This window comes from Procambarus clarkii, chromosome 78 (genome assembly GCF_040958095.1).
Source record: "Procambarus clarkii isolate CNS0578487 chromosome 78, FALCON_Pclarkii_2.0, whole genome shotgun sequence".
Classification (NCBI taxonomy): domain Eukaryota; kingdom Metazoa; phylum Arthropoda; class Malacostraca; order Decapoda; family Cambaridae; genus Procambarus; species Procambarus clarkii.
In genome coordinates this window covers 8,432,529-8,460,288 of record NC_091227.1, presented here as the reverse complement: position 1 = coordinate 8,460,288, position 27,760 = coordinate 8,432,529, and the positions used below count along the sequence as shown (strand labels likewise).

The window sequence follows — 27,760 nt, the reverse complement described above, 5'->3', positions numbered from 1 at the left end:
TTCTCGTATTACTGAGTTTTCTCAGCACTTGTACACTGACCTAAATTTCATCTACCTGCTAACTTTATTTTTTCAACTCCAGAAAGTTACTCTCATGCGGGAGTAAGGGCACGTTTCGCCCCTCCCGGGAACTGAACTCATCTACTCGATTGCGAGCCGACCACGCTAACTACTGTCCTACAGATAGAAGTTTGCTAGGCGGTGTAACTAACCTAAGGGCAGTAAGGTTGGCGAGGGTTGTACAGCACATACACAAGCAGTGAGGATGGCGAGGGTACAGCACATACACAAGGACAGTGAGGATGGCGAGGGTACAGCACATACACAAGCAGTGAGGATGGCGAGGGTTGTACAACACATACACAAGGACAGTGAGGATGGCGAGGGGTATACAACACATACACAAGGACAGTGAGGATGGCGAGGGTTACAACACATACACAAGGACAGTGAGGATGGCGAGGGGTATACAACACATACACAAGGACAGTGAGGATGGCGAGGGGTATACAACACATACACAAGACAGTGAGGATGGCGAGGGGTATACAGAATCTACCAATCACTGAAAGTTCCACAAGTGTGAGCTACAGTAAAAAAAAGACAAACCAAATCCTAGGTACAGTCAAACGAAATTTTGACTTAAAGGAGCAGATGGTAGTTGTACAACAACTGTATAGATCTCTGGTGCGCACCCACTTGGATTATTGCATTTAAGAAAGGAGACCTTGTCTTCAGAAAGTCATATCAGCTTAGCAGAAAATTCAACGCCAGGCTACGAAAATCATGCCCGAACTAAGTCGACTCTCATTTACTTCACTTCGTACTCATTAAGGGTCATAAGGGAAACAACACTGAAAACCAGACATGGCAGGGCTGATCTCGTTGAAACTATTTTTAAAACTGAACAATTTGGAGGATACTGATCCAGACCACTTCTTCAAAAGGTCAGATGTAACACGAACAAGGAGCAACAGTTTCAAGCTCAACAAGCCACAGTGTCTGACAGATAACATGAGATGTTTTTTCACTCACAGTTATAAACCCATGAAACCGCCTACCTACCGAAGCTTTCAATGCTAAAACATTGCTGAATTTCAAGATCCAGATTGACCAAATCATCAGGACAAATGGGGGGGGACCTTCGACAAGCCGCCGGGTTCCTGTCCTCGACGAGGCCACTTAAAGAGATACATGAATTTATCTGAGGGGGGCCAGCAAGTACACAAGAGCAGTGGGGTTGTCGAAGATTATAACAGACCCAAGGACAGTGGGGTGGGTGAAGGTGTAACAGACACAGTGACCATCAACCAACCAACCAACAACAACACAGTGACCATCAACCAACCAACAACAACAGTGACCATCAACCAACCAACCAACAACACAGTGACCATCAACCAACCAACAACAACAGAGTGACCATCAACCAACCAACAACAACACAGTGACCATCAACCAACCAACAACAACACAGTGACCATCAACCAACCAACAACAACACAGTGACCATCAACCAACCAACAACAACACAGTGACCATCAACCAACCAACAACAACACAGTGACCATCAACCAACCAACAACAACAGAGTGACCATCAACCAACCAACCAACAACAGTGACCAACAACAACACAGTGACCATCAACCAACCAACAACAACAGAGTGACCATCAACCAACCAACAACAACACAGTGACCATCAACCAACCAACAACAACACAGTGACCATCAACCAACCAACAACAACACAGTGACCATCAACCAACCAACAACAACAGAGTGACCATCAACCAACCAACAACAACACAGTGACCATCAACCAACCAACAACAACAGAGTGACCATCAACCAACCAACAACAACACAGTGACCATCAACCAACCAACAACAACACAGTGACCATCAACCAACCAACCAACAACAACACAGTGACCATCAACCAACCAACAACAACACAGTGACCATCAACCAACCAACCAACAACAACACAGTGACCATCAACCAACCAACAACAACACAGTGACCATCAACCAACCAACAACAACACAGTGACCATCAACCAACCAACAACAACAACACAGTGACCATCAACCAACCAACAACAGACACAGTGACCATCAACCAACCAACAACAACAGACACAGTGACCATCAACCAACCAACAACAACAGACACAGTGACCATCAACCAACCAACAACAACAGACACAGTGACCATCAACCAACCAACAACAACAGACACAGTGGGGGTAACGAGGTGGTGTAAGAACAACACAAGTCAGTGTTGGCGCGGTCAGTTGTTTGCTTGGAGAACTTGCCTACGTAAGGCCATCGTCAGCAGCCGGATCCCAGCCGCCACCTCTTCACTGGATGCATTACCAATGGAATCTTTGCAGATCCGGCAATGCATAACAGCACAAACGTAATAACAATTATGGCCAGATACAAAATAGGCGCTAATCACCTTTTGTGGTTGAAAGCTCAAAAACCAACTGCATTATTGGTAGTGAAAACAGATCTAACCTTGTCTCTGCCCTGCTATACGCATATTTTATTTACACTTCTCCATTCTTAATTCATCTGTATATAATTTTTTTTCAAAAGATTCGTTGACCAATGGTTAACAATTTTGGGTTATTACACCTAAGCCATCTGTTAGTACCTACGCTGTTATACGTCTCCAAGTTACCGCCACAGTAGGCCAACTTCGCAATATCATAATTAACAAAGAAACCATTTGGAACACTGACCAGAGATTTTTTTTACATAACGTATGTTTTTTAATTTGCTTTTAATGTATAGTAGCCTCGCTAAATTAACACTGTGATTGGGATGACCACCCACCACACTGGCAACCAAAGCCTCAGAATTTTTTTTTTTAACCTTCAGTACCAGCCGACATCAACGTAACATAAAAAATAAAGATAACTGCAGAAAGCCTACGGCCTCTCCGTGATGATAAAGTCTTCACGTCGTTTGCCTATCGGAGACTTGCTATCTTATTAAACTCGTGTCGTGTAGGTCAAGAAAAGAAAATCAGGGCAAATGGGAGGGGACCTTTGTCAAGCCGCCGGCTTCCTGTCCTCGTCGAGGTCACGAGTATTAGTGGGCCCCCTCAGGTAATTCAGGCAAGTAACAAGATTTAAGGCAAACCGTTTGCTTGTCATAAAGGTCGTCCACCCACTTGAATCTAACCTTCAAATAAACTTTTAATCCCGAATGGAGACAAAGGTTACAAAGGTAAACTCTACTTTATATTCAACGTAAAGTACACAACATCGGTGTATACTCTTATTGTTTTTCGTTAGTTAATACTCTTATTGTTTCTTGATAGTTAATTCCGTCTTATTTTGAGTCAAATGCTAACCTATATCTGTTGCAGCTTCAGCACTTGGTATGGACTATGGAGACAGTATCACCACTGTTGTTATTGTTACTTCCTTTGTCAATTAAGATTAACATTATACCTAGTTTCTACAAGATATTTTTTCTCATACAACACGATATGAATCATTAAATGTCTGCTGTAAACATCATACAGAATGGTATAAATCATTAATGTCTGCTGTAAACATCATACAGCACGGTATGAATCATTCATGTCTGCTGTAAACATCATACAGCACGGTATGAATCATTCATGTCTGCTGTTAACATACAGCAAGGTATGAATCATTGTCTGCTGTAAACAATCACACAGCAAGGAATGAATCATTGTTTGTTGTAAACATCATACAGCAAAGTATAAATCATTGTCTGCTGTAAACATATGCACGGTATGAATCATTAATGTGCTGTAAACATCGTATAACACGTAATGAACCAGTCTGCTGTAAACATCATACAGCAGGACTTGCTGCCGACGCCATTACTAGCTAGCCGCACACAGATTTGTTCCTGGGAAAACTTACGATTCTGAGCACCCATCAGCTCAAATCATCGCGGTTTTGTGAGGAAGAATACATCAATATTCCAAGACCCAGACAATATCTTGTTTGGAAGGAAACAATCCCGATTTCGTCTACAGTTGATGAACAACGTTGTTGATTATCTGCTGCCCATCTGACGTTTTCTGCGCAACCCAGTACTCAGGCGACCCAAACTCTCCTACCGCATTCTCCTCGACCATGACTTTTTTTTTTCCTGAGGACTGTATCACTGACCAGGTCACTTAAGAGTCCAACCCTGCAAGCATCGCCACAAGGGGGCACCTTAGGTTTACCGAGTCTTTTCAGGGAAAGGTAGACCAAACAGCTGAATTAGGTGTTGGGTATCCCTGATTCCACCTTGGGGAATCATTCTACGACCTCCGTTGGAGGGAAATGAATTTGTCAAGGACTAGGAGTGTCTCGGCATTAGGTAGGGCAGTGAAATGGTCCTCACTACGTGGAGATGTCATGGGGGAAGTCGAAGAGAAAGAGGCGATGTAGGCAGCCTTTCAGACGAGGAGTGGACAGTGCACCGAGGTGCAGCAGACACCGAAGAAAACTGCTATCGAGGCTTCACCAGGTGCTTCTACCAGCAAGACAGCAGACATAATGAGCCTAGAGAGGACAGTACCAGTCACACACCAGCCAGTGTCAGACAATGTACCTATCTCCACAGCCCAGCCACAGGACAACAGTATGAGACAGGAGAGGACACCACCACCATTCTCACACCAGACATCGCCAAACTCTGCACATCTTCCAAAATTCAAGATAATGCACACAGACCACTTTCCTACAGCATATGGAGTAGTAATGGTAATGGAAAAGGAACAACCAGAGCTCAAACTTTCCATCACAGTCAACATGAAAGGAGAAATAATAATGACACCACGAGACCAACAGACTGCAACTTAGAAAAAGTAAAAGTTCTGCAAGGAAAACCTGTATGCTTGGAAAAGCTGGACCCTTCAGAAAGACGTACACGAGTCGTGCTTTTGGGATACCCTATCGACTTTCCCCTGGATCCAGTACTAGAACACAAGCAAATCCTGAATGCAGAACGATGCGGCACAAAAGTAGACAAAGCAGCGACAAGTCAGGTTCTGGTGACCATCATGGGACATGTGCCAGAAACATTCAAGCTTGGAAATTGGGGAATATACCGACAGAGACAATACGTCCCGGAACCCCTGCACTGCCTCAGGTGTCAGAAATATGGCCACCATCAATCACGATGCACTGGACAGGAGATGCTGTGCAGTCAGAGGCAACCAACCAAAGACTGTATAGCCAAGCACAAGGCAAACCAGACAACAACCAAATGTCTAAATTGTGGAGGCAAACCATCATGCCTGAAGCACAACCTGCTCTGCACAGAAAGAAAAGGTGCAGACAGCTCAGGCCAGGATAAACACACAGACCAGTACTACATACACCACCAATGTCTGGAACACTAGTGTACAGCCACAGAAGGGACCCACTCTCATAGAACAAAAATTTCCCCAATCTATCAACTGCAAATCAGAAAATATACAAAAATGCAGCAGAAATACAACAAAAGCAAAAAAGCAAAAAGCAATTACTTTCGGAAACAACACAACAGATATACAGTTTTACGGACGTCCAGCTGAAAAAATTGTAAAGATCATGGCAGAGACCATTATCAATTGCCTACAGATGACGCAGAACACCTCACAACAGACTCAAGAAATCACTTGTGTAATAATGGACAAGATCGTACAGCAGACCACAGTTACACAAGAAATACAGTCTGAGACAAGACGAAGCACAAGAGGACAAACAACGTGACATGGACATAAGGATTACCAACAACAGTCGGGTAGTCAAGACCATCAACATTCACAAGCAACTGCAAGAAACAGTGACCACTCAAGATCAACAGAATCTTACAATAATAATTTATAATAATAATAATAATTTTTATTTAGGTAAAGGTACATACATAAAGAGATTTTACAAAGTTTGTTGGCTTTATAGATAGAGCTAGTACATACAATGCCTAAAGCCACTATTACGCAAAGCGTTTCGGGCAGTAAACACAAGAGACAGACAACAGCAAATGCAGTCTGATATGCAGCAACACCAATAAAGAAGTATTGAACAGCGGAGATGTACAGGTTCCAACAACACAAGAGGCGGGCACAAACAATCAATGCAGCCCAATATGCAGCAACATCAACAACGAAATACTAGATGGCAGAGATGCACAGATTCCGACAACACAAGAAATGGGGTCACGAGCAATCAATGCAGTCCGATGTGCAGCAATACTACCAGCAAAGTGATGGACCACAGTTATGCACAGATTCCAACACTGCAGGGGATGACCACGAGCAATCAGTGCAGTCCAATTTGCAGTGACACGACTTGCGAGGTGGAGAATATAGACGTCGATTCCAAAGAGTTCTATTAGAACAGGCAACACCAACCGAAACCGTCGTCTGGCCATTACAAACACTGCAGTGGATCATTCAAGGTTTTGGAAATAAAAACCACACCCTTCAGGAAGCTGCAACAGACGAAACCAGATATAATCGTTTTGGAAGAAATCTCTTCCTAGCCACAAGTCCTTCAGATTAGCTGATATCAGCACAATATTATACCATATGAACAGGGGAGACAAAGAGGGTTAATGACCCTAGTCAGAAATATCATACCCAGCAAGAAAATATACCCAGTTTCATGTGGGATGGAGTAGAGGTATTAGCAGTAACAGTGAATATGGCTAATATTGAGCTCCTCATATACAACGTCTACAAGCCCCCCTAGACGTAAACTAGAAGCAGAGGCAGTGCTTGCATTGGCCACGCATGAAAATGTATTTGTTGTTGGTGATTTTAATGCTCATCATCAAAAGTTAGGTGCGGCTGAGCCAGCCAATTCAGATGGGCACCATTTAGCTGCAGCTCTGCAAGAAGTACCTGAAATTACATTTCTCAACCCTGGGGAACCCACTCACATTCAAGGAGGTTCCCGTGATCTTACATTAATCTCAACAGCACTCGAGCATCAGGCGAAGTGGGAGGTAGACGCCATGATCACCAGTGACCACTATGTTACTGTCACAACACTAAACATAGAACGACCTAGGTGGAATTGAAAAAAAAAGCCAACTGGAATATATACCAAGAGAAACTTGAAAAAATGGTATGCAACTTACATGCCACTTGAGGATTTGAACATACATAAGACTAATCTGCAGGAAGCCATTGCAGCTGCTGCAAACAAAGCTATTCCAATTATTATCTCAGAAAACAAAACCAAAGAACTATTGGTTCTATAGTAATGAAGTTAAAGAACAAATTCACAGTCAACATCTTCAGAAAAGTCTAAAGAGAAACCCCACACCAGAAGGAAGAACTCTGCTAAAAGCAGTGATATCTGAAGCAAGACGAGTTTCTAGAGAAACCTCTTGGAAGAAATTCTAAGAGGTTTCCAAGACATCATTCCAATTCCTAAGCCGAAAGAACCTGGCAATTACAAACCCATTTCATTAACATCATGCAGTAATAAAACTGCAGAACAGATGATCTTAAATAGGCTACTGTGGAAGACTGGAAACCTGCATAAACACATATTTAGCCTCAGTAGAGGAGTAGGTACTGCCAACTGCATAGGAACAGTTAGCTCAGGTCCAGCTATAGTGATCTTCCTTGATCTAGAAAAAGCATTCGAACTTGCAAGCTCGCAAGCAATTTTACACACCTTAGTTAAAAAAAGGTGTAAAGGGAAAAATGCTAGCATGGATTCAAGATTACCCAAGTCACAGTTATGCCAGAGTAAAGTTGTAAGGACAAGTGTGGACTACCACTTGCATGAGAATGGGACTCTACAAGAGTCCTCAGTCCTAGTCTTTTTAACATCCTTATGCAAAGCCTCGTTACCATGACATTTGCAGAAAGGGTTAAATTGCTAAGCTATGCTGATGATATAGCATTAGTCATTACAGGTCCTTCACTTCTAAATAAAGCACAAGGGGCGTTAGAAAAAGTAACATCTTAATGCAACATTTTTAGGGTTAAAAATATCATCACAGAAGTCTAAGGCAATGAGACTAGGTGGCAACACTCCAGACAGGCACCTATGCATCCACGACATTAACCTTCAGTGAGTTACACAATATCAATATATCAGTGTGGATAGATTCTAAAAAACAAGGAAATTCAATATCTGTAGGAGAAAGCAAAATCATGACTTAATATAATAAGAGCCATCACAGGGCCCCGTCTAGAAGCGGGACACAAATTGTTAAGAATGTTTTACATACACGCCGTTCGTTCCCTAGTTGATTATGTAGTGCCTGTCCTACTCACTCTTTCTCCTGGTCAGTGGGCAAACGTTGAGGTTATTCAAAATGATGCAATGCGAGTCATAACAGGGGCTCCCATATGGACTAAAATACTGAACCCAAGGCTAGAAACCAAGCTACCATCGATTGAAATAAGGGTAAAAGGGATTGCTGTGTGCATGCTGACCAAGATATTGACTAGACCTAGAATCAGTTCACTAAGATATAATCACTGGAGCACTAACTTGAGACAGAAGAGCCTCCAAGAGCAACAGGTGGACCCATTGTGTGATAAATACCATCAATACATTCGATATAACAAACACAAGCACGGAATGAACCATTGTCTACTGTAAACATCGTATGGCACGGAATGAACCAGTCTCTGCTGTAAACATCATACAGCAGTACATCTTGACATGCTGTGCCAGCAACACCCTTCCTACACACCACGGCGAGAGTACGTTATTACTACTGGTGTCACTCAACACATTCTACTCTTTGTTATTCCAATTAATATTTATACGAGACAATAAAATATAGCAAATATCCTACGAATATATATTCTGTATGTATATAATTGTAATATTTACTGTTGCGGGCGTCATGACCCACGTGGCTTACTGCTGTATAAGGCGTCTAAATTGACGCACATGGGTTCCCCGCTGCTGACGTCTGTCTTGACGTGCGAGACCCACTGCTACCGACGTACGTCTTTACCATTCCCTTTAATCATCTCCCTCTCCCTCAGTTTTTCTCCCTTTGATATCAATTTGAACAGATGTGCTTACCTAACGTTGTAAAAATAACTTTACCAACCCGCTTGAGTGGCAGTAATTAACAGAAGTTTAGTTTAAGTGACATTGGCTAGACTTAGAGAGAGAGAGAGAGAGAGAGAAGTCAAGTGTGGGCGCACGAGGCGGCGCAGTGCGGGGAAGATGAGGTAGTGTGGGTAGAAAGATGAAGCAATATGGGGAGGAAGATGGGGGGCATTGTAGGAAGATGAGTGTGTGAGGAGGAAGATGAGGGTGTGAGGGAGGATGAGGGTGTGGGGAGGAAGATCAGGGTGTGGGGAGGATGAGGCAGTGTGTGTGCCGTCCGGTCAGAGGTACCAAGTTAGCCAACATGGGTTCAAGGAGACCAACTCGTGCCTGTCTGGAATGCCTAATGATGCTGTACACCTGAACGGCATTGTTTGCATTAACTAGGAAATGCGTAGTTCATGCAATTCGAATACACAAAAATAAATTTATCATATTATTGAGATGTGCGTTTTAACTCAGACATTTTTCTTCGAAATAATTCCTATCAAGTTAAATAAAATTATATTTTATTAACACATGCACTAAATGATATGATTCTTGATCAGAGTAAGAACGTAAATTACATTGACGTTATTTGAAAATTTATTTGAAAATATGCAGAGATGTGTCTTGTTCATCTCGCACACTGTACTCACCTAGTTGTGCTTGCGGGGGTTGAGCTCTGGCTCTTTGGTCCCGCCTTTCAACCGTCAATTAACTTATGTACAGATTCCTGAGCCTACTGGGCTCTATCGTATCTACATTTGAAACCGTGTATGGAGTCAGCCTCCACCACATCACTGACTAATGCATTCCAAATGTTAATTACTCTGACACTAAAAAAAAGTTGTGTGTGTGTGTGTGTGTGTGTGTGTGTGTGTGTGTGTGTGTGTGTGTGTGTGTGTGTGTGTGTGTGTGTGTGTGTGTACATTGGGGATATCACCTCTGGTTGGGTGTAGGGACACTTGGCCTCGAAGAAGAGGATATGCAGCACCCGAGGCAGCCTTGTAGGGCTCCCACGTGTGCTCACATATTGTCTTCTACCATCCCCTTACATATTTCTAAGCATTTTATTTGGAACTTCATTACACAAAATAGATTACAACATTGCTAAATGTTGTAATCTACATTGATGTAGCATTGATGCTACAATCTACAAATGATGCTAAATCAAAAGAGAAACCCACTGCCAGTATTGAACCTATTCGTATTAGTGAATGTTCGTACACTGAGGATGACAAAGAAATTAGTGAAATCCTAAAAAAGCAGTACGAGGACATGTTTAGCACTCCGATACTCGGCATGTAAGTGGAAGATTCGGACAATTTCTTTTTGAATGATACTCAAACACCTGTAAATATAACTAATATCAACACGAGCGTGGCAGATTTTGAAAGATAAATTGACAACATGCCCATGCACTCGGTCCCGGGTCCAGACTCATGGAATTCAATATTTATAAAGAAATGCAAAGTGCCAGTAGCACAGGCACTCAGTATAGTGTGGAGGAAGAGCTTGGACACGGGGGAGATACCAGATGCGCTTAAAGCAACAGACATAGCCCCTCTACACAAGGGTGGTAGCAAAGCATTGGCAAAGAATTATAGACCAGTTGCACTAACGTCCCACATAATAAAAGTATTTGAGAGAATGATCAGGAGTCAGGTCACTAGATTCATGGAAACCAATGACGTCCACAACCCAGGCCAACATGGATTTAGAGCAGGAAGATCGTGCCTCTCACAGCTACTTGACCACTATGACAAAATCACTGAGGCATTAGTGGTAAAACAATGCAGATGTCGTGTACACAGATTTTGCAAAGGCATTCGACAAATGTGACCATGGAGTGATTGCACACAAAATGAGGTCAATGGGTATAACTGGTAAAGTAGAACGCTGGATACTCAATTTCCTGTCGAACAGAACACAAAGAGTAACAGTCAATCAAGTAAAATCGAGTCCGAGCGCAGTTAAAAGCTCTGTATCTCAAGGTACAGTCCTTGCACCATTGCTGTTCCTTATTCTCATATCAGATATAGACAAAAACACAAGTCACAGCTTCGTGTCATCCTTTGCAGATGATACAAAAATCAGCATGAAAATTACCTCTGCTGAAGACATTGATAAACTACAGATATTAACAAAGTTTTCGATTGGGCAGCAGAAAATAACATGATGTTTAACGGTGATAAATTCCAGGTACTCAGATACGGCAAAAATAAGGATCTTAAACATGAATACAGGGTACAAAACACAATCGAATCTGCCCATAGTAGGAAAACAGCATGTCAAGGATTTAGGAATAATGATGTCCGACGACCTAACGTTTAGGGAGCATAGCCAAGCAAGTATTGCGTCAGACAGAAAAATGATAGGATGGATTACGAGAACCTTCGAGTCCAGAGATCCCATCACAATGGTTGTACTCTTCAAATCATTTGTGTTTTCCCGTCTTGAGTACTACTCAGTACTCGCTTCCCCCTTCAGAGCAGGAGAGATTGCTGAAATTGAGGGAATACAGAGAACATATACGGCACGCATAGACGAGATAAAGCACCTAAATTATTGGGATCGACTCAAAGCTCTCCAAATGTACTCACTAGAAAGGAGACGCGAGAAATACCAAATAATATACACATAGAAAATACTGGAGGGACAGTTCCCAAATCTGCACAGTAAAATAACAACGTACTGGAGTGAACGACATGGAGGAAAATGCAGAATAGAACCAGTGAAGAGCAGAGGTGCCATGGGCACAATCAGAGAACACTGTATGAACATCAGAGGCCCACGGTTGTTCAACGCCCTACCAGCGAGCATCAGAAATATTACAGGAACAACCGTGGACATCTTCAAGACGAAACTAGATTGTTTCCTTCAAGGAGTGCCGGACCAACCGGGCTGTGGTGGGTATGTGGGCCTGCGGGCCGCTCCAAGCAACAGCCTGGTGGACCAAACTCTCACAAGTCAAGCCTGGCCTCGGGCCGGGCTTGGGGAGTAGAAGTACTCCCAGAACCCCATCAACCAGATATCAACCAGGTATTGGTTACATATATGGTACAAAGTTAATTGTCACAAGTTCAGAGGGGATAAAAGCCCTAAACAAGAAAACAATTAACAGGATATATAAAATATTGAATATGATTGCATATATTATATTATATTATATTATATTATATTATATATATATATATATATATATATATATATATATATAATGTATGTGAGAGAGAGCGCGCATGTGACCATTTAACTTTAATAGATAAAAAAAACTCACGAATACCAGTACTGGCGTTAATAAAAACCAGTTTCGTCATGAAAATTTAGTAGAATCACACCTGTATCAGCTGTTTCCAAGCAAGCTTAAGCAAACGGAGACAAATTTGATACAAGAGACGTGAAAGCAAAATCTCTATCACAGATGATATTTCTTTCCAAGGTTGTGCGCCAAATCTACAACAAATTATTTGTATTTCTTTACAAAGGAAGGTGCAGTGTCTGAAACACTGCACGTGATTATTGGCTCTCTAAAACATAATTGACTTGTAATTAAAACTTGTAATTAATGACAATTATCTTACTTGTAATTAATGTAACCAGATGCGCTGTAATTTTTATATAGTATTATAATTCTAGTTAGCACTGATTCGTGAGCAGAGAGAACCCACAAACTAAGGTCAACAGGAACAACAAGAAAGTAGGGCAATGGATATTAAATTTTCTAACAAACAGAACACAAAAAAAAACAAATCAATCATATAAAATCGAGTCCAAGCAATGTGAAAATCTTTGTATCTCAGGGCACAGTCCTTGCCCCACTGCTTTTCCCTATTCTCATATCAGATAGACAAAAAATACGTCACAACTTCTTGTCATCTTTTGCAAATGACACAAAAATCACAATTAAAATTACTTCTGTAGACTATAATGAAAGCTACAAGCTAATGTTAATAATTTTTTCGATTGGGCAGTAAAAAATAACATGATGTTTAACAGCGATACATTCCAGGTATTTAGGCATGGTAAAAATGAAGACCTTATAACTACAGGATACAAAACAATCAAATCTGCCCATAGTAGGAAAACAACATGTAAGGATCTGGGAATAATTATGTATGACGACCTTATGTTTAGGGAGCGTTTCATAACATCACAGAGCATGAGCCTTAAACCCCAAATGTTATACTTGATCCTACCTTGTAAAAACTTCAACTGGACAGTTTTCAGCAAGTGCCGGACCGCCCAGGCTGTAGTTACGTGGGCCTGCGGGCCACTCCAAGCAACAACCTGTTGAATATAATAAGGATCTGAACTTTTCGCTCATAGGAAGTAGTTGCATTGAATGCTTCTTTGAGTTCATCATTATCTCAAACCTATATCAGAATGAAACGCAAAAAATTTATTTTTTTTTACTGAAGAAACATTCCGAATTTAATCAAATTGATGGCAACTGAATTATATGTGGAATAGCATTAGTCGTTGGATGTAATATTTAATTATAAGATATAAAGGAGCTCCGTCAAATTAAAAGTTAGCAACTTAGCTTTCAATGTGCTCCACATGAACTTTCTTACTGGATGCTCCAGCATCAACTTAATTGAGTGGTACTGCAATAGTGTACGTCAATATCCTTTTCAGAGACAGTGAAGCATTTATATATAGTTTTAATAGCCATTCTTGGAGCTGTGCTGTTCAGATCATCTGAGAAAAAAGATTTAAAAGTAACAGTTTTGAGCTATTAATTATAAATATTCGATGCTAAATTTGTATTATGTTTAACTAATATGTGCTAAGGATCCAATGCAGGTATACTATATATCAAGCAATGCATATTCCATGGTAGGAATATACTTACGTAATTTCAATGGAATGACATCAAGGTGAAGAGTTTAGTCCTGTCTTGCAGCCTGAGGAAAAAAATTGGACAGTTTTGTGCCATTTTATTTTTTTTAAGTTATTGATTATTAATATTCTATACTATATTTGTATTATGTTTAATATGTGCTTAGGATCCAATGCAGCTATATTATATATGAAGCAATGCACATACCATGGTAGGTAGATACTTACGTAATTTCAATGGAATGACATCAAGGTGAAGAGTTTTGTCCTGTCTTGCAGCCTGAGGAAAAAAATTGACAGTTTTGTGCCATTTTATTTTTTTTAAGTTATTGATTATTAATATTCTATACTATATTTGTATTATGTTTAATATGTGCTAAGGATCCAATGCAGCTATATTATATATGAAGCAATGCACATACCATGGTAGGTAGATACTTACGTAATTTCAATGGAGTGCCATCAAGGTGAAGGGTTGCAGCCTCATCTTCATCATACACTATTTATGCGGTGGAGGCTGACTCCATTCACAGTTTCAAGTGTAGATAGAGCCCAGTAGGCTCAGGAACCTGCACACCAGTTGATTGATAGTTGAGAGGCGGGACCAAAGAGCCAGAGCTCAACCCCCACAAGCACAACTAGTTAAGTAAACTAGTTCTTTGAATGATTTCTCTGGCGAAGTGTCAGGTGTAGTGCCTGTACAACTATCAATTTCAGAACCTTGTAGTTGATAACATAATAAAAAGTTAATATTTCTGATGAATTACAAAAGTGAAATTCATCAGGAATATTAACTTGATGTAGTTTATACAGACTTCAGATGAGTGGTTAAAACTAGGAATATTATTACATTGTGCAATATCGTTATTTGGCAGTGATCTCAAATGTTTAACGAAGATGGTCTTACGGGGTTTTAATGGTTCATAGCATCCATGTTTATAGTCTTTACATTTAGGGGCAATTACCGCAAATGTCTTCTTCATTTTCAATATGAATCAATTGAACTGCCGGAAATCAGTCAGTTGAGAAGGTAAAGACTATATCAAATGAGTGTTCAGTAAGACGTAAAAACTGACACGGTTAACAAAATGAAAAACACGGTGATCTGAAATAACTCAAATTGTACTCACAGTTGAGGTGAGCTCAGCCTCTCTGTCTCTCGGACGAGATTTCTGAAAACAAAACAAAATTCTTAATCAAAGAGTAACTATGCTGACAGTGTATATAGCAAAACAGTGACCAACACATACTGTATAATTAGATCAGCCTTTTCTGAAAACTGAATATATAATAATAGTTAACACAAATGTACATACATGGAACAGAGGAAGATACAACGGTAAGACAAGTACAATGCATCAAGCCACTAATTAGCAGCGGGTTGTTTTGGCCGTTGCCAATTTGGCCTAATCTGTCCAAACTCGAGGACCTGTCAGAGCTCCCGACACTCAGGCACCGACTTCATCTCTCACTGACTCAACTTTGGTGACTTCATTCATGGGGGCGTCAAGTGGGAGACAATCCATGGTGACACTTTTTTTGGTTTGTTTTTTATATAGGTTGGTACAGTAGTAGTAATTTATGGTAGCAGGCTGAGAGCTTGCCCTTCCCATAGCTCATGTTAAGCCTAATGCTGCTAGTTTTACCTAGAATATGATCGGCCAATCGGTTAGCAACCTGCAGGTCCTCAATTACTGCTGGGAGAACAGGGGGAGGGGGCGAGCAGTCAAGGATTGGTGCCCAGTAAAACCTCCCTGGCCAGGGTTCGAATAAGATAGCGTTCTAAATATACTTACGTTAAAACAGTTATTGCACATGTAACATTGAGGGTACAAGTATAATTCATTAGGCCAGAGATTATATACAGAATGCCTCCTTAGGTACTATTATCTCATATAGGGTTATCAGTAAGAATTGTGACTGAAAATTAATGGCAAATGTGTGTGCAATCCTTAAGTAAAGGAACAAGTGTAATGGTGTTGAAAATAATCCACAAGACATTTTTTGTACCTCAGGGACAAAGATCGATGAAGTGGGGCTCCTTTCCTTATAAACCCGACTGTTGCCGAATAAATGGGTTTGTAGCCTAGTTGGTTGATTTCTGATCTGTTCATTACGATACTGGAGGCCCTGTGTATATACTGTGTCAGCCAAACAGTGTAAATTTTGTAAGCTACTGGATTAATTCAAAATCTTTTTTGAAAGCTACCGGCTTGTTATATGTACAGGTACAGAGTAAGTATTTTTTGTGATTAATTCAGTTACTTAAGCTGAAGGTAATATATTGTTTCATTTTGGCTGTGGCAGCTGTTACGCTTTATATTGTTAGGCTTCAGTGTATTTAGGGAGAGCCAATGTAAACAAAGCCAGCACGTACAGCCACACTTGATGCTTCACCTTTACCCGGACCTCTTCCCACACGCACCGGGTATTATATTTCAAGCCCAAACTTCTCTGATAACCACACAAACAAAAAGCTCAAGAAAACAAAAAATTATTTTACTTGTTAAACTCGCACAAATCAAAATATCAACTAAAAATTTCGTGAATCGACATTTAGTATCTTATATGGTGTTAACTCATCAAAACTGAGGATAGTTTTGATTAATTCAAAACTAATAAAAGAAATATTTGAAGATAAATACAATGCAACCCATCCTAAACTGACAGTACTTATATCAACTATATTTAGTTGAACGTACAAACCTCTTGCTGCCAACAATTATCACATTTTGTACCGTTTTATTGAAGCATATCAATTGTAACACTAGCTCTCCACATATGTTAGTTGCTTAATTTAGAAACTGTACTTGTGGTCGATCTCGAACCCATTGTTGATGTGACGACTTATACTGAATTTTGTAACTAGCTCATCAAGATTGTAACTTGCTTAGCTAAATGAATTGTGGGGTTCAGTCCCTGAGCCCATTATGTGCCTCTTTAACCCTTTCCACTACCGCCCACAAGATGGGTATGGGGTGCATAATAAATGAATTAACTAAACTTTATTGAAGCAAGTAAAACAAAACAAGAAATCAAGTGTAAACATTCCTAAACCTGGTATAGCACATACATGTATTATATTGCGTCTAAGATAGCGAATTTTAGGCCTAGGATTACTTCGGCAAGTTAGATTCATTATTTTGCCTTGTCTTAGAATGCCATTTGGGCTAATTCATCATTAGTAAGCGTGAACGTTTTGACCCAAGTGTTATAAGTACTATTATTATTGGAGGATGGACTGCTTTAATGGTACAGTATATTTATGCACATTTATACACAATTTACAAACAAGTGTAAAATACAAAATGTTATAAAACTTAATTTTTCTTGTCATTTAGAAAACTATATCTATATATGTAACCTGTTTGATCCAACTCGTCAAGGTCTGAGTATCCGAGCATTTTTCCTTCATATCCTGCGTCACTTCAGTTCTCTCTTCTAACAATGAACTCTAAAATCTTTACTGTCTCTATTTTGTATTCAGAAAAAAGCTCTGCACCATCATATAACATTGCCACAGGGCCAGGGTGGATCCAAACCTTGATCACTTTTCAACATTCACTTGATCTTTTCTCTTGGTAATTTACATTTTTTTTTTTTTTGAGATATATACAAGAGTTGTTACATTCTTGTACAGCCACTAGTACGCGTAGCGTTTCGGGCAGGTCGCTGGAATACGATCCCTGCCGCGAAGAATCTTTTTTTTTCATCCAAGTACACATTTTACTGTTGCGTTAAACAGAGGCTACAGTTATGGAATTGCGCCCAGTAAATCCTCCCCGGCCAGGATACGAACCCATGACAGCGCTCGCGGAACGCCAGGCGAGTGTCTTACCACTACACCACGGAGACCGGATTTGATTCCTATCTGGTCTATCAAGACTGCTCTCCTTGGTAAACATATGTTGTACTCGTAAATGAAGCAGTATTCAAAGGAAAATCAATGAAAATCTCTTGAGAAAATGAGATATGCCACACCAGCATGATGAAAAGGCACATGCCCGGGATAGGTTCACACTCTGTAGTAGGCTTTTCTTAAATTACTTAATTTTATATGTAATGTAAGAAATGTGAATTCCAAAAAGCAGGCGCAAAAATCACGTCAAAATAATTCATCCTTTCAATAATATTTGTAATATTGCTAACAATAAATGGTTCTAACTTATAAAATACAGAGCTACTGTAAAAAAATATATTAAATTTAAACTACATTCAAGTATGTTTCTATCCGTAAATGATTTGCAAAAGAAATATTTTTTAATCGACTGGATAATCATACTCTCTCAAGTGTAATTATACCGTGTTAGGTACCAGTTTGAATACTATATTTTCTTTCATCGAATGTCCAAATCTTTACAGGTTTCACCAAAATACACTTTCGCAACTTCAAAGGATTTCATAAATGCAAGCGCACAGAGAAACTGGTTAATACATCCTTTTAATTCCTTAACCGCATTAGAATTCTTAATTGCAACATTAATATTAAAACATTCAAAGAATGAGATAGCATTGCTTTCGTAAATGGAAGACTCGCTATACTAATGTATTGATTCTCTCTGGTGCTAGGATTATAGTGTTCTGTAATTTTGGTTTAATTAAACATTCTCTATGAGATATTGTGTACTGAAAACTGGCCCGTTTCATGAATTGTATTAATTTATGTAAACTCAGGACTACAAATAAGAAGAGTACAAAGAAATACGAACGAGAAAACTTAATATACTTTCACCCTTGTGTGATATTTAAGAATTATAATGCATTTACGAACACACACAAGTTGGTGTTCAACACACATTAAACTTTAATGTTAGTCTTACTCTATAAATCAGTGTATTCATGAAGCGTTACCGATTTCGTCTACTTAGCACTTTCGCGCATCCGTTACGACCCAAGACGCTACAGCTTCGACAGAGCAGACAGCAGACTACGACCGCATCGAGCTACAACGCTCTCGCTCCCCGAGTTCAAACTCTCACAATTCCCTATCGAGCCGTCATGCTCTCCCACATAGGGCTCAGCGACTCCGGCCTCACTCAGCTCTCTGCTCTGCTCCAAGCCCCGTCTGAACGTTTACGACAATGCCACCAACCGACTACTGTAATCAACGAGGCCCCTCTAAGGGGCCTCGTTAGGAGAAAAAAAAGTTAGCAAACAGTTGATTGACAGTTGAGAGGCGGGCCGAAAGAGCAACGCTCAACCCCCGCAAACACAACTAGGTGAATACACACACACACACACTTCAAAGAAATTAAACAAGTAAAACCTGCGTGAAATGGACACTAATGCGATGCAACGTGATAACAGGTTGGCGAGGATATCAGACAAGTCGCCCCGTCAACAATGTGTCCCTTCAACCTTTGAACACACACTTTGAATTTGTTAGGTTAGACTAAGTATGTTAGCTTAAGATATTTATAAGGGATTACTTGACATGAAACCTTTGGTGACTTTCTCGGCATCAGACTTAAGACAATGGCACCCTCATCAGTTTCCTCACTTGGTGAACTCATGAAAACTTCGATATTAATCTAGTGGTAGAAACCACACATATATTTGATATCATGATTTAAGCAATCAGTTAATCTGAAGGTCTAACTTCTTTTCTTGCAATTTGTTCTTTTCAATAAACATAAAGAAGCAACTGAAATGTAAAGAATGTATTGAGACACGAGAGGACTTTGACTTTTTTACCAAGTATTTTGTCAACAAATTAAACATTTTAAACAACAATTTGAATCTAACTTTTATTCTTAAAAAATAACATGGAAAATTAATGTAATGTTAAATCTTACTTTAACACTGCGTATGAAAACCACAGCACTTTGAAGAGATTATAAGAAACAGCTGGAATAAGATGGAGGGAACGAATGGTGCCCAACCCCTTGGATAATCGGGGATTTATTTATTTATTTAAATATACAAGATTTCTTACATTCTTGTACAGCCACTAGTACGCGTAGCGTTTCGGACAAGTCCATAATCCTATCCTTAATCTTATGTTCCCCGGAATACAACGCAGCGAAAAATCGTCTAACAACCAGGTACCCATTTTACTGTTGAGTTAAACACAGGCTACAGTTAAGGATTTGCGCCTAGTAAATCCTCCATGGCCAGGATACGAACCCAGGACAAAGAGCTTGTGAAATGCCAGGCGAGCATCTTAACCACTACACCACGGGGACTGCAAATCCCGGGATCCGACGGTGGCGGGCGGGATCGAACCTACAAAACGATGCCGTCGCTGTACCCACCAATCCAAATGATTGTCTCACTCTGATAGTCAACTGGGGGGGTAGAAATAGCCTAAGCTACTCTATCCCTTTGAGATGTATTTATTGCTTATCTCAATAAACATACTTGAACTTGATAGTCAACTGCTGATAGAAACGTGTGCTCGAGAGGGTTCAGGAGATGCTGTGTACTTTGGGCTAGTGTCTTGAGCTCTGTGTCAGACTTAAGATAATCTACCTAAACGACTACCGTTATTTTCGAGAAGTACAAGACAGAAGTCAAGTGTCATTGACCTTAATTAAATGAAGATTAGACAAGAACTTGTCTAAGAATTAGAACTTTCTTTTTTTTTAGCCACTGAATGTGTATTTTTTTAATCCCGAAAACCTATATTTCGAAAACAGTTCCGGCATGACAAAATTGCAGTGACAACTTGCATGTGACTCTACACATGTATCTCTGTATAGAGATATACGTGTAGAGTCATCTCTGTATAGAGATTGTTGATCATGATAAAAAAAACGAACGAATTGGGGCAAGAGAGTGGTATGTGGTGGTGGTTGCTGCGGCGTCTGCCTATTATACTTGTGTATAACCCTCGTTAAGAGCTAGGCTACTAATTGACCCTTGGGGCACGACGTCTCAACCTTGTATAAGTTAGCCTTCGTAACACTTCCTAAAACGTTATAATTAAATAAAAATGTGCAGTTAAATTGCCGACCCTGATGTTAGCATCAGTGAAGTGACACTGAAGTGAAGTTATTACAACTAATATTATTTGTTAGTGGAGGTGGTGTGCGAGGAAGGGTGTGGTGTTGATGTGATCTCCCGCCATCACTAATCTCCCCCTCTGTGTGGGCAGAGGGGGAGATTAGTGATGTGGGTGGTGGGGGGATTAGTGGTGTGGGTGGAGCGGGGTTGATGTGCGTGGAGGCGGGGGGGGGGGGGGTGGTGGATGGTGTGCGTAGAGGGGGGGGGGTGGATGGTGTGCGTAGAGGGGGGGGGGGTGGTGGTGGTGTGCGTAGAGGGGGGGGGTGGATGGTGTGCGTAGAGGGGGGGTGGTGGATGGTGCGCGTGGAGGGGGGGTGGATGGTGTGCGTAGAGGGGGGTGGTGGATGGTGCGCGTGGAGGGGGGTGGTGGATGGTGCGCGTGGAGGGGGGTGGTGGATGGTGCGCGTGGAGGGGGGGGTGGTGGATGGTGCGCGTGGAGGGGGGGGTGGTGGATGGTGCGCGTGGAGGTGGGGGTTGGTGGATGGTGCGCGTGGAGGTGGGGGTTGGTGGATGGTGTGCGTAGAGGGGGGTGTGTGGATGGTGCGCGTAGAGGGGGGGTGGTGGATGGTGCGCGTAGAGGGGGGGTGGTGGATGGTGCGCGTAGAGGGGGGTGGTGGATGGTGCGCGTGGAGAGGGGGCGTGGTGGATGGTGTGCGTAGAGGGGGGGTGGTGGATGGTGCACGTAGAGGGGGGTGGTGGATGGTGCACGTGGAGGGGGGGTGGATGGTGCGCGTGGAGGGGGGGTGGATGGTGCGCGTGGAGGGGGGGATGGTGCGCGTGGAGGGGGGGGATGGTGCGCGTGGAGGGGGTGGTGGATGGTGCGCGAGGAGGGGGTGGTGGATGGTGCGCGAGGAGGGGGTGGTGGATGGTGCGCGAGGAGGGGGGTGGATGGTGGGCGAGGAGGGGGGTGGTGGTGCGCGTGGAGGGGGGTCGATGGTGCGCGAGGAGGGGGGTTGTGGTGGATGGTGCGCGTGGAGGGGGGGTGGTGGATGGTGCGCGTGGAGGGGGGTGGTGGATGGTGCGCGTGGAGGGGGGTTGTGGTGGATGGTGCGCGTGGAGGGGGGGTGGTGGATGGTGCGCGAGGAGGGGGGGTGGATGGTGCGCGAGGAGGGGGGGTGGATGGTGCGCGTGGAGGGGGGGGGGTGGATGGTGCGCGTGGAGGGGGGGTGGATGGTGCGCGTGGAGGGGGGGTGGTGGATGGTGCGCGAGGAGGGGGGTGGATGGTGGGCGAGGAGGGGGGGTGGTGGTGCGCGAGGAGGGGGGGTGGTGGATGGTGCGCGTGGATGGGGGGGGGTGGTGGATGGTGCGCGTGGATGGGGGGGGGTGGTGCGCGTGGAGGTGGGGGGTGGATGGTGGGCGAGGAGGGGGGGGTGGGTGGTGCGCGTGGAGGGGGGGTGGATGGTGCGCGTGGAGGGGGGGTGGTGAATGGTGCGCGTGGAGGGGGGGGGTGGTGAATGGTGCGCGTGGAGGGGGGGGGTGGATGGTGCGCGTGGAGGGGGGGTGGTGGTGGATGGTGCGCGTGGAGGGGGGGTGGTGGATGGTGCGCGTGGAGGGGTGGGGGTGGTGGATGGTGTGCGTAGAGGGGGGGTGGTGGATGGTGCGCGTGGAGGGGGGGTGGTGGATGGTGCGCGTGGAGGGGGGGTGGTGGATGGTGCGCGTGGAGGGAGGGGTGGTGGATGGTGCGCGTGGAGGGGGGGGTGGTGAATGGTGCGCGTAGAGGGGGTGGTAGATGGTGCGCGAGGAGGGGGGGTGGATGGTGGGCGAGGAGGGGGGGTGGTGGTGCGCGTGGAGGGGGGGGTGGATGGTGCGCGAGGAGGGGGGGGTGGTGGATGGTGCGCGTGGAGGGGGGTGGTGGATGGTGCGCGTAGAAGGGGGGTGGATGGTGCGCGTGGAGGGGGGGTGGTGAATGGTGCGCGTGGAGGGGGGGTGGTGGATGGTGCGCGTGGAGGGGGGGTGGTGGATTGTGCGCGTGGAGGGGGGTGGTGGATTGTGCGCGTGGAGGGGGGGTGGATGGTGCGCGTGGAGGGGGGGGTGGTGGATGGTGCGCGAGGAGAGGGGGGTGGTGGATGGTGCGCGTGGAGGGGGGGGTGGTGGATGGTGCGCGTGGAGGGGGGGGTGGATGGTGCGCGTGGAGGGGTGGTGGTGGATGGTGCGCGTAGAAGGGGGGGTGGATGGTGCGCGTGGAGGGGGGAGGGTGGTGGATGGTGCACGTGGAGCGGGGGTGGTGGTGGATGGTGCACGTGGAGCGGGGGTGGTGGGTGGTGCGCGTGGAGGGGGGGGGGTGTGGTGGTGCGCGTGAGGGGGGAGTGGTGGGTGTGCGCGTGGAGGGGGGGGGGTGGTGGTGGTGGCGTGGAGGGGGGTGGTGGGAGGTGCGCGTGGAGGGGGGGGTGGTGGGAGGTGCGCGTGGAGGGGGGGGTGGTGGGAGGTGCGCGTGGAGGGGGGGTGGTGGGAGGTGCGCGTGGAGGGGGGGGTGGTGGGAGGTGCGCGTGGAGGGGGGGTGTGGTGGGTTGTCGCGTGGAGGGGGGGGTGGTGGGTGGTGCGCGTGGAGGGGGGGGTGGTGGGTGGTGCGCGTGGAGGGGGGGTGGTGGGTGGTGCGCGTGGAGGGGGGGTGGTGGGTGGTGCGCGTGGAGGGGGGGTGGTGGGTGGTGCGCGTGGAGGGGGGGTGGTGGGTGGTGCGCGTGGAGGGGGGGGGGTGGGTGGTGCGCGTGGAGGGGGGGGGGGTGGGTGGTGCGCGTGGAGGGGGGGTGGTGGGTGGTGCGCGTGGAAGGGGGGGGGTGGTGGGTGGTGCGCGTGGAAGGGGGGGTGGTGGGTGGTGCGCGTGGAAGGGGGGGGTGGTGGGTGGTGCGCGGGGGGGGTGGTGGATGGTGCGCGTGGAGGGGGGGTGGTGGATGGTGCGCGTGGAGGGGGGGTGGTGGATGGTGCGCGTGGAGGGGGGGTGGTGGATGGTGCGCGTGGAGAGGGGGGGTGGTGGATGGTGCGCGTGGAGGGGGGGTGGTGGATGGTGCGCGTGGAGGGGGGGTGGTGGATAGTGCGCGATGGAGGGGGGGGTGGTGGATAGTGCGCGTGGAGGGGGGGGTGGTGGATGGTGCGCGTGGAGGTGGGGGTGGTGGATGGTGCGACGTGGTAAGGGGGGGGGTGGTGGATGGTGCGCGTGGAGGGGGGAGGTGGTGGATGGTGCGCGTGGAGGGGGAGGTGGTGGATGGTGCGCGTGGAGGGGGATGTGGTGGATGGTGCGCGTGGAGGTTGAGGTGGTGGATGGTGCGCGGTGGAGGGGAGGTGGGGATGGTGCGCGTGGAGGGGTGAGGTGGTGGATGGTGCGCGTGGAGGGGGAGGTGGGGGATGGTGCGCGTGGAGGGGGAGTGGTGGATGGTGCGCGTGGAGGGGAGGTGGTGGATGGTGCGCGTGGAGGGGGAGGTGGTGGATGGTGCGCGTGGAGGGGGAGGTGGTGGATGGTGCGCGTGGAGGGGGAGGTGGTGGATGGTGCGTGGAGGGGGAGGGTGGTGGGATGGTGCGCGTGGAGGGGGAGGTGGTGGATGGTGCGCGTGGAGGGGGAGGTGGTGGATGGTGCGCGTGGAGGGGAGTGGTGGATGGTGCGCGTGGAGGGGAGGTGGTGGATGGTGCGCGTGGAGGGGGAGGTGGTGGATGGTGCGCGTGGAGGGGGAGGTGGTGGATGGTGCGCGTGGAGGGGGAGGTGGTGGATGGTGCGCGTGGAGGGGAGGTGGTGGATGGTGCGCGTGGAGGGGGAGGTGGTGGATGGTGCGCGTGGAGGGGGAGGTGGTGGATGGTGCGCGTGGAGGGGGAGGTGGTGGATGGTGCGCGTGGAGGGGGAGGTGGTGGATGGTGCGCGTGGAGGGGGAGGTGGTGGATGGTGCGCGTGGAGGGGGGGTGGTGGATGGTGCGCGTGGAGGGGGGGGTGGTGGATGGTGCGCGTGGAGGGGGGGGTGGTGGATGGTGCGCGTGGGGGGGAGGTGGTGGATGGTGCGCGAGGAGGGGGGGTGGTGGATGGTGCGCGAGGAGGGGGGGGTGGTGGATGGTGGGCGAGGAGGGGGGGTGGTGGTGCGCGTGGAGGGGGGTGGATGGTGCGCGTGGAGGGGGGTGGATGGTGCGCGAGGAGGGGGGTAGTGGAGGGTGCGCGTGGGGGTGGTGATGGTGCGCGTGGGGGGGGGTGGTGGATGGTGCGCGTGGAGGGGGGGGGTGGTGGATGGTGCGCGTGGAGGGGGGGGTGGTGGATGGTGGCGCGTGGAGGGGGGGGTGGTGGATGGTGCGCGTGGAGGGGGGGGTGGTGGATGGTGCGCGGTGGAGGGGGGGGGTGGTGGATGGTGCGCGTGGAGGGGGAGGTGGTGGATGGTGCGCGAGGAGGGGGGGTGGTGGATGGTGGGCGAGGAGGGGGGGTGGTGGTGCGCGTGGAGGGGGGTGGATGGTGCGCGTGGAGGGGGGTGGATGGTGCGCGAGGAGGGGGGTGGTGTGATGGTGCGCGTGGAGGGGGGGGTGGTGGTGGATGGTGCGCGTGGAGGGGGGGTGAGTGGTGGATGGTGCGCGTGGAGGGGGGGTGGTGGATGGTGCGCGTGGAGGGGGGGGTGGTGGATGGTGCGCGTGGAGGGGGGTGGTGGATGGTGCGCGTGGAGGGGGGTGGGTGGATGGTGCGCGTGGAGGGGGGGGTGGTGGATGGTGCGCGTGGAGGGATGGGGGGGGGTGGTGGTGGGAGGAGGGGGTGGTGGATGCGTGGAGGATGGGGGGGGGTGGTATGCGTGGAGGGATGGGGGGTGGGTTGGTGGTATGCGTGGAGGGATGGGGGGGTTGGTGGTATGCGTGGAGGGAGGGGGGGGTTGGTGGTATGCGTGGAGGGATGGGGGGGTTGGTGGTATCGTGGAGGGATGGGGGGGTTGGTGGTATGCGTGGAGGGAGGGGGGTTGGTGGTATGCGTGGAGGGATGGGGGGGTTGGTGGTATGCGTGGAGGGATGGGGGGGTTGGTGGTATGCGTGGAGGGATGGGGGGGTTGGTGGTATGCGTGGAGGGATGGGGGGGTGGTGGTATGCGTGGAGGGATGGGGGGGTTGGTGGTATGCGTGGAGGGAGGGGGGGGTGGTATGGGGAGGGATGGTGGGGGGATGGTGGTATGCGGGAGGGAGGGGGGGATGGTGGTATGCGTGGAGGGAGGGGGATGGTGGTATGCGTGAGGAGGGGGGATGGTGGTATGCGTGGAGGAGGGGGGATGGTGGTATGCGTTGAGGGAGGGGGGGGGATGGTGGTATGCGTGGAGGGAGGGGGGGGATGGTGGTATGCGTGGAGGGAGGGGGTGGAGATGGTGGTATGCGTGGAGGGAGGGGGGGATGGTGGTATGCGTGGAGGGAGGGGGGGGATGGTGGTATGCGTGGAGGGAGGGGGGATGGTGGTATGCGTGGAGGGAGGGGGGGGATGGTGGTATGCGTGGAGGGAGGGGGGGGATGGTGGTATGCGTGGAGGGATGGGCGGGATGGTGGTATGCGTGGAGGGAGGGGGGATGGTGGTATGCGTGGAGGGAGGGGGGATGGTGGTATGCGTGGAGGGAGGGGGGGGATGGTGGTATGCGTGGAGGGAGGGAGGGGATGGTGGTATGCGTGGAGGGAGGGGGGGGATGGTGGTATGCGTGGAGGGAGGGGGGGGATGGTGGTATGCGTGGAGGGAGGGGGGGATGGTGGTATGCGTGGAGGGAGGGGGGGGATGGTGGTATGCGTGGAGGGGGGGGGATGGTGGTATGCGTGGAGGGGGGATGGTGGTATGCGTGGAGGGGGGGGTTTGGTGGTATGCGTGGAGGAAGGGGGGATGGTGGTATGCGTGGAGGGAGGGGGGGATGGTGGTATGCGTGGAGGGAGGGGGGGGATGGTGGTATGCGTGGAGGGGGGATGGTGGTATGCGTGGAGGGGGGGATGGTGGTATGCGTGGAGGGGGGGATGGTGGTATGCGTGGAGGGAGGGGTGGATGGTCGTATGCGTGGAGGGAGGGGGGGGATGGTGGTATGCGTGGAGGGAGGGGGGGATGGTGGTATGCGTGGAGGGAGGGGGGAGATGGTGGTATGCGTGGAGGGGGGATGGTGGTATGCGTGGAGGGAAGGGGGGGATGGTGGTATGCGTGGAGGGATGGGAGGTTGGTGGTGTGCTTGGAGAGGGTTTTTGGTGTGGGTGGAGGGGGCGGATGCTTGGGGTGTGAGAGGTCTTGTGCTGCGGGGTGGGCAGGGAGTGCATGACGTGTAGGTAGGCGGGTACTAGCTTGTACGAGCATTACATGACGATGGATTGACCATAGTTTTTTTCAAGACAACGCAAGGTCCTATGAAGTATTAATGAAAAAGATTTTGGGCACTTCATTAAAACTTCACGCTTAGTGTGTCATGTTGTATTCCACAAATATATCACACTGAGGTTCTCCAGATATTTTTTCACATGTAGTATAGGCTATGCCACACTGAGGTTCTCCCGAAATTTTTCACACGTAGTTTAGGGTATGCCACACCGAGGTTTTCTCGAAATTTTTCACTTGTAGTCTAGGACGTGTCACACTGAGGTTCTCTCGCGATTTTCCACAGGTAGCCTGAGCTGTGTCATTGAGCTTGTCCCTCTGTTTATAAATAGGCTAGCCTCAGCAAATATTCACAGGATATATGGTAAATTAACCATACGATCGTCCAAAATCTTCAACACATAAAAGGACAAAACACACAGTACCACCAAAACCTGTTGTTGTTGTGTTGATTTAGGGACGACGACGACGATACCACCACAACCTGTCAACACAGATACCGGCGGACGATGCAATAGCAAATTCTAAATAGGGGTATGAAAGTTCACGTTAAACTTATCACTAATTGGCAATGCCAAGTTGAACACACA

General features: G+C 47.1%; 1 long non-coding RNA gene across 4 annotated transcripts in view; it reads right to left on the bottom strand.

The window, feature by feature from the left end:
• LOC138357370 (uncharacterized) overlaps positions 1 to 27,760 on the bottom strand; it is an 83,647-nt gene extending 55,887 nt beyond the window's left edge. The window contains exons 1-6 of one of the 4 annotated variants that reach the window (XR_011224948.1): positions 27,596 to 27,760; positions 15,020 to 15,061; positions 14,332 to 14,585; positions 14,118 to 14,169; positions 13,903 to 13,954; positions 13,244 to 13,748 (exon numbers count right to left, since the gene is read on the bottom strand). This is a non-coding gene — a long non-coding RNA (uncharacterized lncRNA). Of the gene's footprint in view, positions 1 to 13,243; positions 13,749 to 13,902; positions 13,955 to 14,117; positions 14,170 to 14,331; positions 14,594 to 15,019; positions 15,062 to 27,595 lie in introns of all 4 variants that reach the window. The other 3 variants (XR_011224947.1, XR_011224949.1, XR_011224946.1) reach the window with 3 other exon arrangements.